General features: G+C 37.4%; 1 pseudogene; it reads right to left on the bottom strand.

The window, feature by feature from the left end:
* Positions 1-11,377: 11,377 nt before the first annotated feature.
* On the bottom strand, positions 11,378-13,948 carry LOC136287531 (nucleoporin NUP42 pseudogene; annotated as a pseudogene).
* Between the last annotated feature and the right edge of the window lie 2,810 nt (positions 13,949-16,758).

Consider the following 16,758-nt stretch of genomic DNA (forward strand, 5'->3'; position numbering starts at 1 on the left):
TTTTAGGCTACCCACTTCTAAATAAAACCTCTGATGTTACAGTTTTTTTGCACATCCTTATCTGCCCTCACCATCTCATGTTTACATATGTCCTTTTGATTCAAGGAATGCACTGATTCAGTACTTAATTATAATCAGCATCAAGGAAAAGACACTGTAGCCCGTAGTCTCCTCCTTTCCACAAGCTGAGGTCCCTCTTTTCAAGCCATATTCCTTCTGCACCATTTCTGTGACTTCCCTCTCTCACAACTGGTTGCAGAGGCCTTGGTCCCAGCTTCGAAATGCAAAGGAAAGGAGTTTTTATCCCAAATTTCTTTCTGGGACTCAGTTCCTAGTCCCTGTTCTTTGCTGATAGGTATAGTCTGATTTGCCAACAAGCCTTAAACTCTGAAGGGTCTGGGTCCTGGGCTGTTTTTCCCCAGGTCAGTTTTTATCAGTCCTATTCGTGGAATTTGTCTGCTCGTTCTCAAGTCTTTTAATGTGATGCAAATGACACAATGGAAAATAGGTAACTTTTAAAAATCAATGCTTAAATTTGTTTATTCAAGCTTGAATTAGGAAATATTTAAAAATAATTAAAGTCATTCTTTCCTTATATTTTTTTTATTTATTTAACTATACTGAACCTATCCACTGTCACATTACTGTTTCACAGAGGAAAAACAGCTTATTTTTCTGCAGGGAGGGTTACAGTTTCATGTCTTGAAGCACAAGATTAATTGAGTATGGGATGCAACAAATGTTGGCTTTCATTAAATTACCCAGGCACTCATTACTAGATTTGACCCCAAAATTTGAATCTCTTGAGGAAATCCATATTTTGACTGCACACAGACTGAAGAGTTCCTTTCCTTAGTCTTTCTTTTCCAAGCTATCCATTCAGGTGAGATCTTGCTATCGCACAGTTGGCGGAGGAAAAGTTAAAGGACTGATCGCTTTAAATTTAGGCCAGTGCCTCACCATCCTCACAGTAAAAAAATTCTTCATAATGTCCAATCCAAACCTCATCTCAGTTTAAAGCCATTATTGCTTGTCCTGTCTTTATAGGACCTTGTAAAAAGTTCCTTTCCAGCTTTCTGACAGGCCCCCTTAAGATGCTGGAATGCTGCTAGAAGGTCTTCCTGGAGCCTTGTCATTTCCAGGCTGATCAATGCCAATTCTCTCAGTCTTTCTTCACAGGAGAGGTGTTCTGTCCCTCTGATTACTATGGCCCTCCTCTGGACTTTCTCCGGCAGGTCGGTGTCCTTCCTATCCTGGGGACAGCACAGCTGAATATGTAATCCAGAATGGAGAACATCATGTCAATTTGCCCTTTTTTTTGAGTAATAGTCGTCTCTCAGGAAACCAGCACAGAAGAAGGTAATTTTACTTTTAAATAGTAGGATCCTACTACATTAAATAACTCTCCTGTGGATGTATTACTGAGATAATAGTAATTGCTGCATTTTTAGGGAAAGCCAAATATTGAAATATTTTGCAGCTCTCATTTGACTCTATTGTCCTTGAAAGTGGTCACTGAAGTGTGTTAAAAAGAAGTTATTGTAGCACATACTAAAAAATAAATGCAAATGTTAGTTGTTTTGCAAAATTGTGCTATGGGATTGCAATAATTAGGAACAGTTGAAGTCAATGCATGTTAAGAAAATGGAGTTTATGTGGCATAAAATATGATTGCTCATTATAGACCATTATTTTTCATTATTTTTCCTTGTGTCTTACTCATTTTGGTGTTCTGTCATTTAGTGCTGTTAAAATCAGAAACTTTAATAAATTATTTTTGTGCAAATGATGTGTACCGTGAATCTGGTTTCACCATCTATGAGGCATCTTTTTTTTTTTCGCTCTCTCTTTTTTTTTTTTTTTTTTTTTTTTTTTTTTTTTTTTTTTACCAGAACAAAAGCTACAGTCCTTTCTTGATTTATTTTGTAATCCCTGAGCAGTACTGGGAACCATGGAGTCAATCAGTGCAAATCAAGCCATATGTCTGAAAAGCAATGAGCTACTGAAGAAATAGTTTTGAAAGGGAGAGCTTTTTATTAACCTCTCTAACACCATCCTGAAAAGTGCTAGGGATTCTCAGTTCTCATTAACTTCAAAGAAAATTCAGTGTTCAATATTTTCATGCAGAACTGGGGGTGCAGAGATGAGGGCCAGATGATAATGTGCTGATAAGATCACAAAACAAGTGTGAAAGGCAATGCTATATGTAAAAAAGCTTTTTTTTTTTTTTTTTTGCCAATTTTTAGTATGCTATGGATTGTGCAGTGACAAAAAATAGCATAAGGTGGCAGTAGGAGCTTGCAAAATACAGTGGTTTGGTGTGACATATTCCAGTGAATCAACCTACTGTCTTGCAATAAAAATGATTGTATAACAGGTGATAAATGGGGATTTCTGAGCTCCTTTGGGACACTGTTTTCTAACTTTCTCTTTGCATTTTTCTTCTCCTCAGAGGAAAATCTCCAGTTTATTTGGCATTTAAACTCTTTTATCTGAGTGTGGGAAAATGGAATAATTTTTCACACTGCATTGCCATCTGTGTGGAAGTGCTTGAAATTCACTGCTTATACTTTTTAAATCTGTGCTGTAGGAAAATCACTCCAAATTTAGCATTATATTAAATGTGGTGTCATGTGCTGATAGAAACCAAGTAGGGCGAAACAACCACGTCAGTGATGCACATGCAGCTTTACAGCCTTGCTAGTGAGGCAATATGGGCAAGGGGCTGTTAAATTTATCCACTGCTGAACTCCAGCATGGAGGACAGGCTGCTGTGGGCCCAGATTTGTGTCGGCAGCTGTAGTCAAACCCCAGGAGGGTGGGGCTGGTGAGCCCTGTGGGAAGTTTTGTTAAGTGCTCTCACCACACCAAGGCTCCAGGGTCTTCTCATAACTTCCCAGTCCAGGGCTATGATCTGGAGACACAAAACTGCCTTCTCTTGGCTAGGGAAATGATTTTCGAACATGTAAATAATTACTGCCTGTAATACCTATACAAAAATGGAGAGCTTTATTTCTGGAGACTGATTCCTGTAAGATTTGTTCAGTTTAAGAACTGCTAAGATAGAAAATGTATAGATTATTTGCAAAATACAGGTGTGTTATTTCTCAGTGATAATGATTTCATTAGGTCATGTTGATATTTTCAGTAACAGCTTTACGTTAATATATGTACAGTATATGTCCTGCACCCCCAGTGTATACTTTTAAGTTCCTCTCAGTCAAAAAGATTCACATTTTCTGAATCCTTCCCAGTGAATCCTTCCCAAAAGCTACTGCTTTTTGTCCTTAGATCTGAAAGTGACTTATAAATGCACAGACCTCTGACCAGAAAGGGCTTTATGTGATCAAAGTAAAATTAACATCAAGCAACAAAGAGCAATAAATGTCTTCTAGTATGACTGTCAAGGTATTGCCTAAGCTCTGATTTAGTGGGGGAAGGTAGATGTGGAAGGGACATTTATGTTTGTCTAAGTTCATTATGACTTTCCCTCAACAAAATTACTCTTTTTCAGCATCTGTTTTACTGTAATTGCTGGGGAATTATGTGGTTAGGCATGATTTTTATCTGATAGCTAAGCCAGAGGTCAAAGCACAAAACTGACATTTAGAAAGATGATGTAGATTTGTTGTGCTCCCTGAAGGCCTTGGTCTGTAAGCCAGGAGATGGATTACAGGTGGGAATGTTTTCATCTTTCACTGTAGTTCACATGTAGCTGATTCCTTCCAATGAAGATTTCAACATTTTAGGAAATGAAAAGCAAAACTCAGTTGATTTTCTTCAGCATTCTTTTTTACTAATAATGTTCCTGGGAAGGTCAAGTGGACATTCCATTATAGGTCTTTTCAGGACATTCCATTATATGTCTTTTGATCACATGTGGAATAAGAGCTTCTCTGCACTGTAGAACTGGGTGCGCCATTTAAAACCTGTATGTTCATTAAAAGAGAACTAGTAGGAAAAATTAAGTATAAGTTGAGGTTTAAATCATCTGTTTACTCCAAATTTGCGAGATAGTAGCTTTAGAAGTAATGTAGTTCTTTCTTTTCTTTTGTTAATATTTTTGTTTGGTGTTAAAATACTTCATTATAGTAATAAATTAATAATAATGAAATTACAGTAATGATACATTTTACTGCATCTTTACCCCATTAATTCTAGTGAGTGAGTGATAAAGACCCCCCAGTTTTGATTGAATTGTGTAAAGAACATCAAAGTTCAGGTTACTGAAGTTCACATTTTTGTGTTTAACACACATGGATTCATAGGATCCAATTGCATTGGTAAACATACCGAACTAAAAGTGTGAATTGTTTTCCTTCAATCTGCTTAGAAATTACTTTAAATTGTGAATAGGTTTCTTCACAAAATTGCTCTTATTCTGAATATCATAGATTTTTGAAAATTCAAGTGCAATGCTGCTTTTTATTCTTACCCTTTTGAATCCACATAATTGGAAGCTCTCATGTAGACTTCCATGGCTTTTTAGGATTTGTTTACCCATCTTTACCCATTTATGAAGATGTTTCCATATTTCAGTTTTTTATTCTGATAAAAACTGTCTTCCAGTGAGAATTCTGTTAATATATGGTAATCAGAAAGTTATCTGTATGACAACTTTTTATCACATATGAAGAGAGAATGGATGCTCTCAAGTCAAGATTTTTTTTTTCATTTTTTTTGTATTCAATACAGAACCATGATTGACAATTTCTGTCTGCTAATGACATGTTTTCAAGATCATTTTAGCCTTTGGCTTCTCTTCCCCTTAATTTTGAATGATACAAGGTATTTTGAAGTACAACAAAAACTATTTCTGATTTCAGTAAGAAATTCTTGCCATTGCTCTTACAATGGAAAATTTGACTTTTCATACATTGTCACTGAATGAAGACTCACTATGATTGCTTTCTTGTCTACTGCTGTATGATACTGAAAATAGTTGACTGTGGTGAACTGGTCCTGTTGTCAGGAGAGGGAAAAAAAATCACTTAATTAGTCATGTGATTTCACCTCAATGACAAGCATGAACATGTTTTAACAACACTTTTATGTATACCCAAATCTATTAACTTCTGATGAATTCCAGAATAGAAGGAATTCTAGAATTCAGGTTGAAAGTCCATTTTTTATGGAACTGTTGCAGAAAAACTTGCAGTACAGGTTTCTGAGAGTGTCTTGCACATTTCCTTGGCCTTTCTACTGGCCAGAAGTGAATGACAACCATATGGAGCAATTTTGATGCAGTTTATCAGGTTATACATGACAGCACAAGATATGAAGTCAAAAACTGCTAGACTTTCTGGACTGAAATGGGATAAGCAATACATTGGCCCTGTCTTAAAGATTCAAGGGAGAACTTTTCCTGCAATGACTGGACTAAACCGTTTTGCTGTTCTGTCATAATCTTGATGAGTGCATTTGCCCTCATATCGATTTTCCCTTGAGGTCTGATCCAAAGATCGTTCACAGAAAAGAGGATTTTCCAGTAGCCTTTAGCTCACGTCAGTGAGTGAGGTCAGGTCAGGCATCACAAAACTCGGCAAGAAAGGGAACCAGGTCACAAAGACCACAAAGGCAAAGAAAATCCACAAGTGACATTACAGAGTGGAGTGAAAAATGACACTAAGTCAAAATTCATCTTGACAAAGCCAGACATCGAAAAGTTACTTATCATATTTTCTTCATAGCCATAGGATAAAAAAGAAATGAGCTAGTGATTCATCGAACCTGTCTTAGATATCTGCTCTAGGTTGAGATGAACTGCCTCCTGGAGGTGCCTCTTTCTCTCCTTCAACTATAAAGAAGCCCAGGGGACTAGCTGACATTTAGGGAGCTGACTTTTAGGTGATAAAGTTAGAAAATTCCTGTCAAAGGGATCTGTGGAAGTATCTCTTGCTCTCTCTCCTTTGCTTCCTCCTAGCCATTAAGACAGTACTACAGGTAGGTCTGCTGGCTTGAAAAGGCACCCTTCTGAATCTCTGGTATGTCTGGAGACTCTGCTTTCCTCTGGAAAAATCTTAGCTAGGAAACAGACATCTCATCATTTGACCTGAAGTAAGTTTTCCTTTCTCGGAAATCAGGATTTTTCCAATTCAAGAGTAATAATTACAATTGAATAAACTTCTTAGATTACTTAAAGTGAGAATAGAGCTCAAGATTCAACTGGACCTCTGTTTTCTTCCTAAGTAGCATAAAAAGCCCCTATTATTCCTTCCATCCCTTCTAACAATATGTTAGCAGAATTTAAATAAGGTTTTCCTATATCTGCTAACTACTGCACTAGAGGTGGGGTCCAGGTAACACATTCTTGTTGAAATCAAAGACTCAATAAGTTGACTTTGTATTTAATGTGTGTCTTTACAAATCTGGCCCAACATTTATTTATTCAGGAGAATACATGCATAAGTAATTTTGTTTCTTTCCTCATATTGTTATATAGAACAGAGTTTAGCTGTGTCCTTCACAGAGAAGAAAAGCACTTCAAAACAAAATGTACTTTCTGTTTAATGCCATAGAGGAGAAAAACTGACACCTAATTTCTTCAGACCATTTGTTTACTGGGTTAGGCTGAGTTCATTTTTTTCACATTTTCAAAGGAGATGTTTTACAAGTAGCTTGATTCTTAAAGGTATTTGGGTTCAAAAAATATGTTTTTCTCCACAGTGGTTTTTAGTTTGCTTTTTTTTTTTTTCTTTTTTTCTTTTTTTACCTAATACTGCCTTTTTAAGGACCAAAATCTTTGGTAATTGAGAGTCAATGACATTTAAGCTTCTAAATTTAATTAAAAATGTATTTAGGCTATCAAGGGTGTTAAATTTTAGATGCTTTTGAAAATTTAGATTTGTATATTGAATCAATTTATGATTTTGTACTTTACTTTGAAAGAAAGTTATTAAAAATACTATTTTTTAAAGTAGACCATAATTCTTCATTCAAGTGTTACATTTTGGTTCATTGCAAACAAATATGTCCAGGACATTATTAGTGCAAATGGAAGCATCTCTTATAAGACACTTATGAGCTGTTTTGGAAATAATCATCACTCGAGATACAGACTTTGGTTTCTCTACTTCTTTCCCATTTCTTTGTAATCACTGACAGAGAGACAGAACAAAGTGTTTGTTACAGTAAGGCAAGAAAAAAGAAGAAATAGATGCAAATAAAATGGATATGCTCATGACATACTGGGACCATTGTGTTTGGACCATTTTTGGTTTGAATTTGACAATTGCTAAAGTATGTATGGACCCAGATTTTCCAGAATCAGATATGTAACTTAAAGTCACTGTTTTTGTAGCAAGTGGGGTTGGATCCTACCTGTGCTATTAAGAAAAGGTCAGCTGTGGAACAAATAGAAATATTACTTTTATTTTTAGTTGCATGTTCATTGTCTGATTCTGAACCTATGGATACATCAAAAAATAGAGTGAGAACATTTAGTATGATTGTGAAGACATGCTTCTTTCTGAGGTTAATATGAGTGGTCTTCAAAATTTGAAAGCAAAATATAAAAAATGATAAAACAGTCCACTCTGTATTTTAAAATATTTTAGAATATTATTATAATGAATTAAAATGCTTATTAGTAGAAACATTTGCCAAACATAAAACTAAGATAGTTTCTTCTCAGTGCAGTTCTTTTTTGCATTAGCCAGAATTTTAAGTACTTCTGGGAATGCTTCAGTGTCAAAATATATGGAGGTAAGTTTTTCTTTATCTGTTTCATTGTCTTAAGAAAATGCCTAGATTTCTGGTCTTCAGAGATATTTTGATTGGTGCTCATCAGAAGAGTCTTTTAATATACTTTCTGAATCCCTGCATTAATTCCTCCAAAGCTTCAGGATTAGCTTGACTAATAAACTCAGTTCTGAATAACCTTAACAATGTTCTTCATTGCTTATAAACCTATCTGTCGACAACAATGAATCAGCCAAAAGCAAGAAAGCCAGAGGTAAATTAAAATCCTTTCTCATTTTTTATCAAGAAGAAACAATATTTTGCTTTCTTTCTGAAGTTGGTTCTGAGGCTAAGTCTTTAAAAAGTGCTAACAGTTCTCCCCGGTGAGCACATTCTTCCCCGTAATCCATGCAGTTTCTGAAACTGAGAAATACCGAGCAAAGAAATCCATAATTTACAAATTCAACTCTGAAAATTACATACACATTGGGTTTGAACTGGAAGGGAGAAATATTTTTATGTAAAACAGTTATAGCCATTCCTGTGTCGGTTTGCCACACTTTACCTCTGGTAAAACTGGAGCATATAGTCCATGCTGTGTTCAATGAGAAAATTTAAAGAGTTTGCAGACTGTGGTTGTCTCTCTTTTGATGGATTTGGACCACAAATACAAACATTTGATTCAAACATAAACGTAGAACTTATCTCCTGCACAGAAAAAAATACAGTTGAATAGTTTATTAATAATGTGAACACACAAAGTAAAACTGATTCCAGATAGCTTTGTAAACCCCAGTAACTCAGCAAATGTTAGATAAATTGTTCTGTTCATTACTCTCAGTAGATTAACTAAGCTATTAAACAGGAGTGTGTAAAAAAACCCCCTATAATACATATAATTTTGATCTATTCAGATTTTTAGGCTTTCATGCTGAGCCATTATTTTAATGCAAGTGCAATGTTCTGGTGAAGGGGATAGAAGACTGACTGCTAGCTTGGTTTTGGATTTCATACTGATACAAACAACCCTGGTTCATAAGAGATAACACTTGGTAGTAAAAGTCACAATACAAGGTATCTGAATATTAAAGTTGTAAATTCCACGAACCACAACTTTTTTGATGTTTACAAAAGCTGGGAGTGAGTATGGTGGATATAATTTGCAGGAACAAACATTGTCACCCAAATATTGAAAGGGGCGTCATATACTTTTGTGTCCTTAGTCAAATGCTTGATACCATTCCAGCAGTAGCTTCCCAGCTGGAAGGTTTTGGCATAAATGATCACTTCACTTCCTGAAGGTGAAAGGAGCTGTTTTCCCTTCTCTGTTCCCTTCTAGGAGCACATTCAGGCGTTTGAAATGCAATTTTCATCTTTTGAATGCATAACAGGAAAAGTGTCCCTTTGTCTTTGGTGATGTATATTTTACCTTTAGACTGTAGGTTGAGGGGCACTCCTCTGTGGGTATTTCTTGATGCTGATGCAGCTGCTGAATTTCAGTTATTCCTTTGCTGTGCCCTGGGTTAATAAAAGTAATGTTATATTAAGTTTCCAGGAGCAAGAGAAAGCTTAAGCAAGGAGAACTTCGTAAGGGACTGTCATTTACATCAAGTGATCCTGTCTGATTCTGTCCTTGCTCATCCAAGGGATACCTCCAGGGAGACTTCCCCTGCTGTGTACATCTTTTTAGGATATCTTATTTTCTGCTATTGGTTAAGAGAGTTTGTGGTGGGCTGAAATCTTGGTCTGGGATGACATTGTTTTCCCTTTCCTTATGACTGTACTTCCCACAATATTTAGGGTCTGTGCACAGGGCAGAAGGCCATCTTGTGCCAGATAGCCCAGGTGAAGGGCTGCAGTTTCCTGGGCAGAATAGCTGGGATGGTGTGGGAGCCATTCTTGCTGAGGAGCAGAATATGTAGGCTATGGTAATACTAATATGATCTCACTGTTCCCAGTGACCAAGCTAGGCTGATATATTTAGGTAACATATCCATCTTAATTTATATGCTTATTCTTTTGATTTTTAGAACAGCTGAAGGAAATTCTTATTTAAAAATCCAAGCATCAGGAAGTTGTCCACACAACTTTATTTATTGCATTTAAATAAATGTTCCATCTTAGCTATGAAAGTCGATCCCTTGAAAGCATGGTTGCTATGGCTTCTTTCATGGATTTTGCACTTATTGTCTGTAAAACACAGTACCTATCTGTGATCTCCACACAAGGTGTCTCCAGACTCCCAGGGAAGTGATATTCAGCAGTTCATGAAACAGGCTGGGCACCCAAATCCTTTATCATGTTTTACAATGGACCCAGTGTTAAGTACCTGCCCTGGAAATATAATTTTTAAGCTCATGCTATGTAATTATTTTTGTTCTGAATTTAACAGGGACCCTTGGGTATGTAGGATTGGTAATAGGCATAGACAGCCCACAGGGATACATTGAAACACCCTGTGGAAATTGAACTGTTTCACTACCTCTGTACCCGCTTGATGCTGGGGTGGGAGTGGGATTTGCGCCCTAGAACTATTTCATTAGCTCAGGTGATGAGCCGTTGGATAAGAAACATATGTGCTTATTGGGGAGGAATAGAGGTGCTTTTTCTTCTTGTCAAAATTCAGGTTTCAGCCAGGTAAAATGGAAAGCACCCTTCTTCTGGGCCACTAACCACTCTAAGTAAATGCTTTCTCCAGTTGTCCCACTGCAGACAGATCACTGGATATCCAGGAGTGTAAGCTTCCAGGAACACAGGGGAAAAAGGGACCTGAGTACTGCTGGGTAATGGTAAGAGCCACAGTTTGACAGAAAGGTGTCAGTTCTATCACTAGTCATGCATTTTATCTAATTGCTTTCTAGTTATATTTGTGTAAATATTGCTGGAATAGAGATTATTACTTAGGACTCTTGGACTCTTGGCTCTGTTTTGGTTTAAACCCAGGCATCAACCACAAAGTGCTCTCTCACTCCCCTATGCACTCCTGGTGTGGTAGGGAGGAGAATCAGAAAAACAGGTAAAACTCGTGGGTTGAGAGAAGAACAGTTTAAGAGTTTAAGACTGTAAATATAGTAAAATATAATAATACTACTACAAATAAACATGGTAATAATCACAATAAGAAGAACAAAATTTTATGGAAATGGAGAAAGCGATATAAATAAAACCCAAGAGAAATAAGTGATGCCTAACACAATTGCTCTCCACTCACTGGCTGCTGCCCACCCCATTCTCAAGCAGTGACCTCTCCCTCGTGGCCAATTCTCTCCAGTTTAGATACTGGGCATGACATTCTGTGGAATGGAATATCCCCTTGGACAGTTCAGATCAGCTGTCCTGGCTTTGCTACCTCCTGGCTTCTTGTGCATCTGCTCATACAGGGCATGAGAAACTGAAAAGACACAATCATAGAATGGTTTGGGGTGAAAGGGACCTTAAAGATCATCTTGTTCCAGCTTCCCTGCCATGGGTAGGGACACCTTCCCCTAGACCAGGTTGCTCAAAGCCTCATTCAACCTGGTGTTGTTATTATTTATTTATTGTTATTATTTTTTTTTACCTGAGAGTTTATTATTGCAGAAAATAAAACAAAAATGAAGTGAATGAAGGAAACATTTTGTTTCATTACTCAACCACAAAATTGTGTAGTTGAGCTATAAGAGAAGTTACAAAAATTTCAAAATAAAATTAGAAAGTCCTAAACATTTAAAAGTTCTAGCAAAGGTGGCTTAGGAGGATTTTTCCCCATTGCAATCTTTTTTGTTTCAAATTGCTTCAATTCTTCAGCTGCTCTTTGGTGTAAATAAATTTTGTCATGTATTCTGGTTTGAGAGTGCAGAAGCTGCTGATGTGATGTTATGTCCAGAGACACTTGCAGTCTATCCAAATAAAATATTGCTGGACTGTGAGGCAGAAGTTGCTACTACTGCATTAAATGTTCCAAAGGTTGTAAGCACATTGGTGCTTGAAGAGTTCACAGCAGAAGAATTGTTAGGCAAGGATGTAGCCTCAAAAGCAGGAGGATTACAACCAGCAGAAATGCTCTCAAGGCCATCAGAGTTTCCAGATGATGATGCACTGGCAAGACTGTAAATTATTGTAAAGAAGAAACTGGTAGCACTGTTACTACTGCTGTTCATGGGAAAGCTTGGCAGCCCAAAGCTTGATGTTTGCAGTCTTTCAGATCCAAAGGAAGACAAGGGTTGAGTGGTTGTGTTCTTTAATTCTGATGGCACAGCTGCTTTTGTCAATGCACTTGAAGCTTTCAACTGAGGCAACTGATTTTTCCATTGTCCATTCTGTTGGACAGAATTTATATAGAGTTCTGAATGTTACTGTTTGCTCTGCAGTCATGATGCTCCAGATGGAACTGTTCTAGCAAGAAATCTTAGAAGCCTGAGACATTCAGCTTTTCTTTCATTGGTAAGACGAAACTATCCATTGTCCCGAAGATTCCCAAATTTCCATGTCTTTCACTACACAGTCAATAAGTCTCTTTATCTTTATAGCCATCAGCAATATTTTGGCTGTTTGTAAATGCAGAAAATCTGTTCTGCAAAATGTCCTTGACCTAGGGTAAGAACTACTTAGCAACAACCAAAGCATCAGTGTGTTATCAATATTATTCTCATACTAAATCTCAAACCACAGCACTGAAAAAGCTACCAAGAAAATGAACCCTATCACAGCCAAAACCAGGACACTCTCAGAGGAGTGTTACTTTACCCAAGTTCCCTGGGATTTATGTCACAGTGCCATCATTCCTGACATAAAAATAGTAACTGAAGAACAATGATTCAATTGGGGGTAAGATTCAACTGTTTTAATGTTAATTGCTTTGGAGTTAATTGTTGAGTAAGAAGGTGATCTAGGCTCTTAATTGTTGGACAGAGAGAAAAGTGACTCAGCCCATCCTGAAATGGGATATGCTGATGAATCACTGAGCAGAAAGATACGTATATCAAAAAATGCTCCTTTGAGTATGGAGGAAATGGAGAAGACTTGCTTGCCAAAATTGTTGAGCTTGAGGACAGATGAAGTGGTGGGAGACAAATGGCATCCTAGGTTTGCTATAAATTAGGGTTTGGGTTCCCTGTGAATCACTCCAAGAGTGCCTTAATGTGATTGATTTTAAAGAGCTGATGGGATGTCAGAGGTGGAGTCCAGTTCTGTGAACATAAAACTGTCCTCCTGCATATGTGAAAATTAAATGATTGCCCATGTATGGAGGCGTTGCACACCAAAATAGCCTGACCAACATGGGAAATAATTCTGGTGTGTACAACAAAGCTGCAATCAAAAGCCCAGGCAGCTTTCAGAGGTCTGGAGAGCCTTTTGAAATGTTAGCCCTTCATGTAAATTCAGTATATATACTTGAAGAAAGCCATTTTGATTATGTTTTATTCACATTTATCTTCTGCAGAAAGGTAGCAGTTTTAGGAAATGAGACATGTCATGCCCCCAAGGGGAAAAATCCTCCTATAGACATGCCCTGTACAGGCAAGGACAGAGCAAGTCATCTGGTGGGCACACTGCATTTATGCCTTGCTTGGTGGAAAATTGCAAGTTTAATTGGGTTTTTCTCCTGCTGTTTTTTAACAGCACTGAACCTGTCACTATGCTGGGAATGTTGTATATGAAAAATGTCCAAAAAAGATTAAGGTAAGTGGCATCCTAGTGTGTTGTTTAGTGCTTAGGGCATAAATGGCAAATCTCAAAAGACTATGACAGCAATAGAAATAATGTGTAAAACAACAAAGCAAAAATTACCATACTGTATAGCTTAGTTGTATGCAAATCAGGCAGCATTAAATGTCAGTATCCTAGCATTTTTTAAGAAAGAAAATACAGAGCTAACAAAGAATGTTAAACTTCCTGGTCCCAGTGCTGACAGAAAGCCTTTCAATTTCCATGTGGCATCAGCAGCAGTATGGATATCTGTACATTCTACTCATAGCATGTCATTGCCAACCTCAGGGGTTCTCCAGGAGACACAACACGGTGAAGTGAGCACTGATCTGGGTCCACCAACAGATTTGGGTGCTGGAAAACTGTGTGTCTCTGGGTATAGTCCAGCTTTAAGGTACCTCCTGCCATACGGGAATCAACAGCCTTACAATGCCTGTCCTTTCTGCCCCCACAAGGACTCTATGTCTCATAAGAAATGTCTGCACTTGGAGGGGAAAGTTGTCTCAAATCACTTTGAGGGGCTATGGGGAGTAAGCTTCCATCTCACATCCTCATCCTTGCCTGGACTCAACCTGGTCATCCTACCTGTGCCTCTGAAAGGTTCTTCCTTCCAGACATACTGAAGTAAGTAGATTGTCCCAGAAATTTTCTTTAGAAGTGGAACAGTAGTCATCTATAACACATAACCAGGGAAAGTATCAATTACTTCCTTACATTTAAGGAAGTATGTATCTATATAAGGTAATTCAGAGGGGTCAGAATACTCTGTATGGGATACAGTTCCATTCTCTTCACCACCTGAAAGAATTCCAATCACCTGCCACCACCTAGGTGAGCGTCCCAGCCAGCAAGGTATAGATGCTCTGGCAGATGTTAAAGGAAAGAGAATGGAGAAGAATAGAAGGAAAAGGGCTGCTAGTTACATTTTTTTAAGTGTTACCTAAAATTGAATGGGAACGACTTAATTTTTAAGATGTTATGGTAGGATAAGGGTCCAGGGAAAGAGCAAAACAGCTGGTCCAGCCTGGGGCCAGCCACCCAGGAGTCACACTACCATGAAAGGCAAAGTTCTTTCACACTGTAGTTTCATCTGCCCAAATTAAGTGAAAACTTGTGGAACATATCCACTTCTTCACAGTTAAAAGATTGTAATACTTAAACCTCTTATTTTACAGTCATTCCATTTTTCTGGCACACCTTACTTGGAGATATATGCTTCTTAGGTCTCTTCCATGTCCTTTCTACCTGTTTTTCAGTGTCTCTGCTAAAGCTTTTAGCTGTTCCTTTCACAGTGCTCTCTTTGATGTCTGTTTATTCCTGGTACCATGCAGTGTCACATAATCAGATGCAATATCCTCACTGAACAAATCCTTCCTTCCAAGCAGAAAATAGTTCATGCTGTTGGACCTAGATAAAAGTATACTCTGTTTTGCAGGATCCATATTTCCAGTGTCATTTCTGGGCAGCTAATCCCATAAAGCAAGTTCTAGGAGCAACAGAAATAGCCCCAGATAATTAATTATTTTTCTGACTCAGCAGCACTCTTTGATAAAAAAATAAATTTTGCAAATCCAATGTGAAAATAGAGAGGTCCTAGAGACAAAAGTAGAATTAACAACAGCTGTTTTGATTTTTTTATTACTTTATACTTTTATCATTATATTTTTAATGAACTAGTATGAAAATTTTCTTATTTAATGTTTAAATAGCTGCTCTGGGTCTTTTGATAACTTCATGCCTTTGACTTATCCACAGATCAGAGCTTAGTGGTATGACAGGTGTCATGAGCAACCACAACTGTGTGTTTTGCTCCGGAGGGTTGTTATCTAATGACAAAGAAATAACACCTCGATTTCAGCACACATTCTGCAAAAACTTAGGAATGTATTTTGTGAGTTAGTTGCAAAGAACTTATTATGCTTGGGAAGCTCCATCATTTACGATGATCTCTGCAGTGGCTATACAAACCTGCAAGAGAAATGGATATATGGATATATGGATATATGGATATGATACAAATTTTGTATATAAAATTCACTTCTGTGTAGATGCCTAATGAGAAGCCTAAATACCACTTCTTGTCTGATGTTACAGAGAACATGAACTTTGTGTTTATTATGTGTTTGCAATTTTAAGTTTAGCTAAATTATTATACATACTGCATGCTATATCACAGGAATATTAAAATGCTGGGATGTTTTTTCTGCTGATACCCATCACTGTCGGAATGTATGTTTATACCTATATGGTTCAGCCATTTGACGTGATGATATTTTTTCATGGACAAGATTGATTAAATCTGGAATTTTACTTCGTTCCCTACCTTGTCCTGTTCTCAGATGATGATGGCTGCATTTGGCAGGGGCTGACAGTGCATGTGTTCTATTTCAAATATGCCCAAATGTAACCATAATTTGGTTTAAGGGGGAACTGTTACAAATACTTGTTGACCTGCTATTTCTTCATACATGACCACACAAAACAGGCTGCTAATTAATGGATTTCATTTTTCTTATTGCATTGCTTTCCTGTGTATTTTTGTCCACTTATATATCAGCTAGAATCTCTATAGGCAGGGACTAGTAAGTTTTTTATGCTGTGCGCATCTTGAGACTTTATTTTTGTAGCCCTCAAAGTAATGAGCATAATTTATAGTACTTTCCTGTTTTGTAACTTTGAGTTATTCCATCAGATCTCAATGTGAAAGTTACTTCAAAAGGAAGCTGCTGGTTAAGAACAGAGAAATTTGTCAACTTCTGGTTTGACTCCTGAAGAGAACCTTCCTATTTAAAAACTATGTACATCCTTTTGTAGTATTTTTTGATCTTATGTTGAAGATTTTAAATTGGCTTTTGAACCTGTGTTCGGCATTATATAGAGCTGAATTAATTGTAAGCTTTATGTTGTCTTTTTCTTGAAAGATTATTCAGTTCCGTTTTCTCCTTACAAAAATGCCATAAGAGGCTCCCATGAGCCCACAGGAGAAAATGAAAGCTTTCAGTTAATAAAATGCATTTACCTGTGTGTGTAAGCTGTGACTGACTGAACTTCCCCCAGCACTGTTGTTATTATATACCATACATCTCCCACAGATATACAAGACTCAAGGTCAGTGGGGAACAGAAGTTTTTGTATAAATGCTGGTATGCAAGAGTCCTTCATCTTCTGAAGTTGTCGTGCCTGAAGTGTGAAATGGCCATGAGAAAATTTGCCAAAATAACTACGGTTTTCCTGTACACTCAGCTGCTTCTCCCTGAATGACACTTGCAGCTGCAAAGGGTTTCTGTGAACAGGTGCTAAATGGTTGTGGTTCAGCCCACAGAGATTTTACAGCAGAGGGAGGTAGAGAGAGGAAGGGAGAGGAATCACAGAACGGCTTGGTTTGGAAGG

The sequence above is a fragment of the Chamaea fasciata genome, unplaced genomic scaffold (genome assembly GCF_029207755.1).
Source record: "Chamaea fasciata isolate MVZ Bird 193981 ecotype frontalis unplaced genomic scaffold, bChaFas1.0.hap1 SCAF_3, whole genome shotgun sequence".
Lineage (NCBI taxonomy): Eukaryota > Metazoa > Chordata > Aves > Passeriformes > Sylviidae > Chamaea > Chamaea fasciata.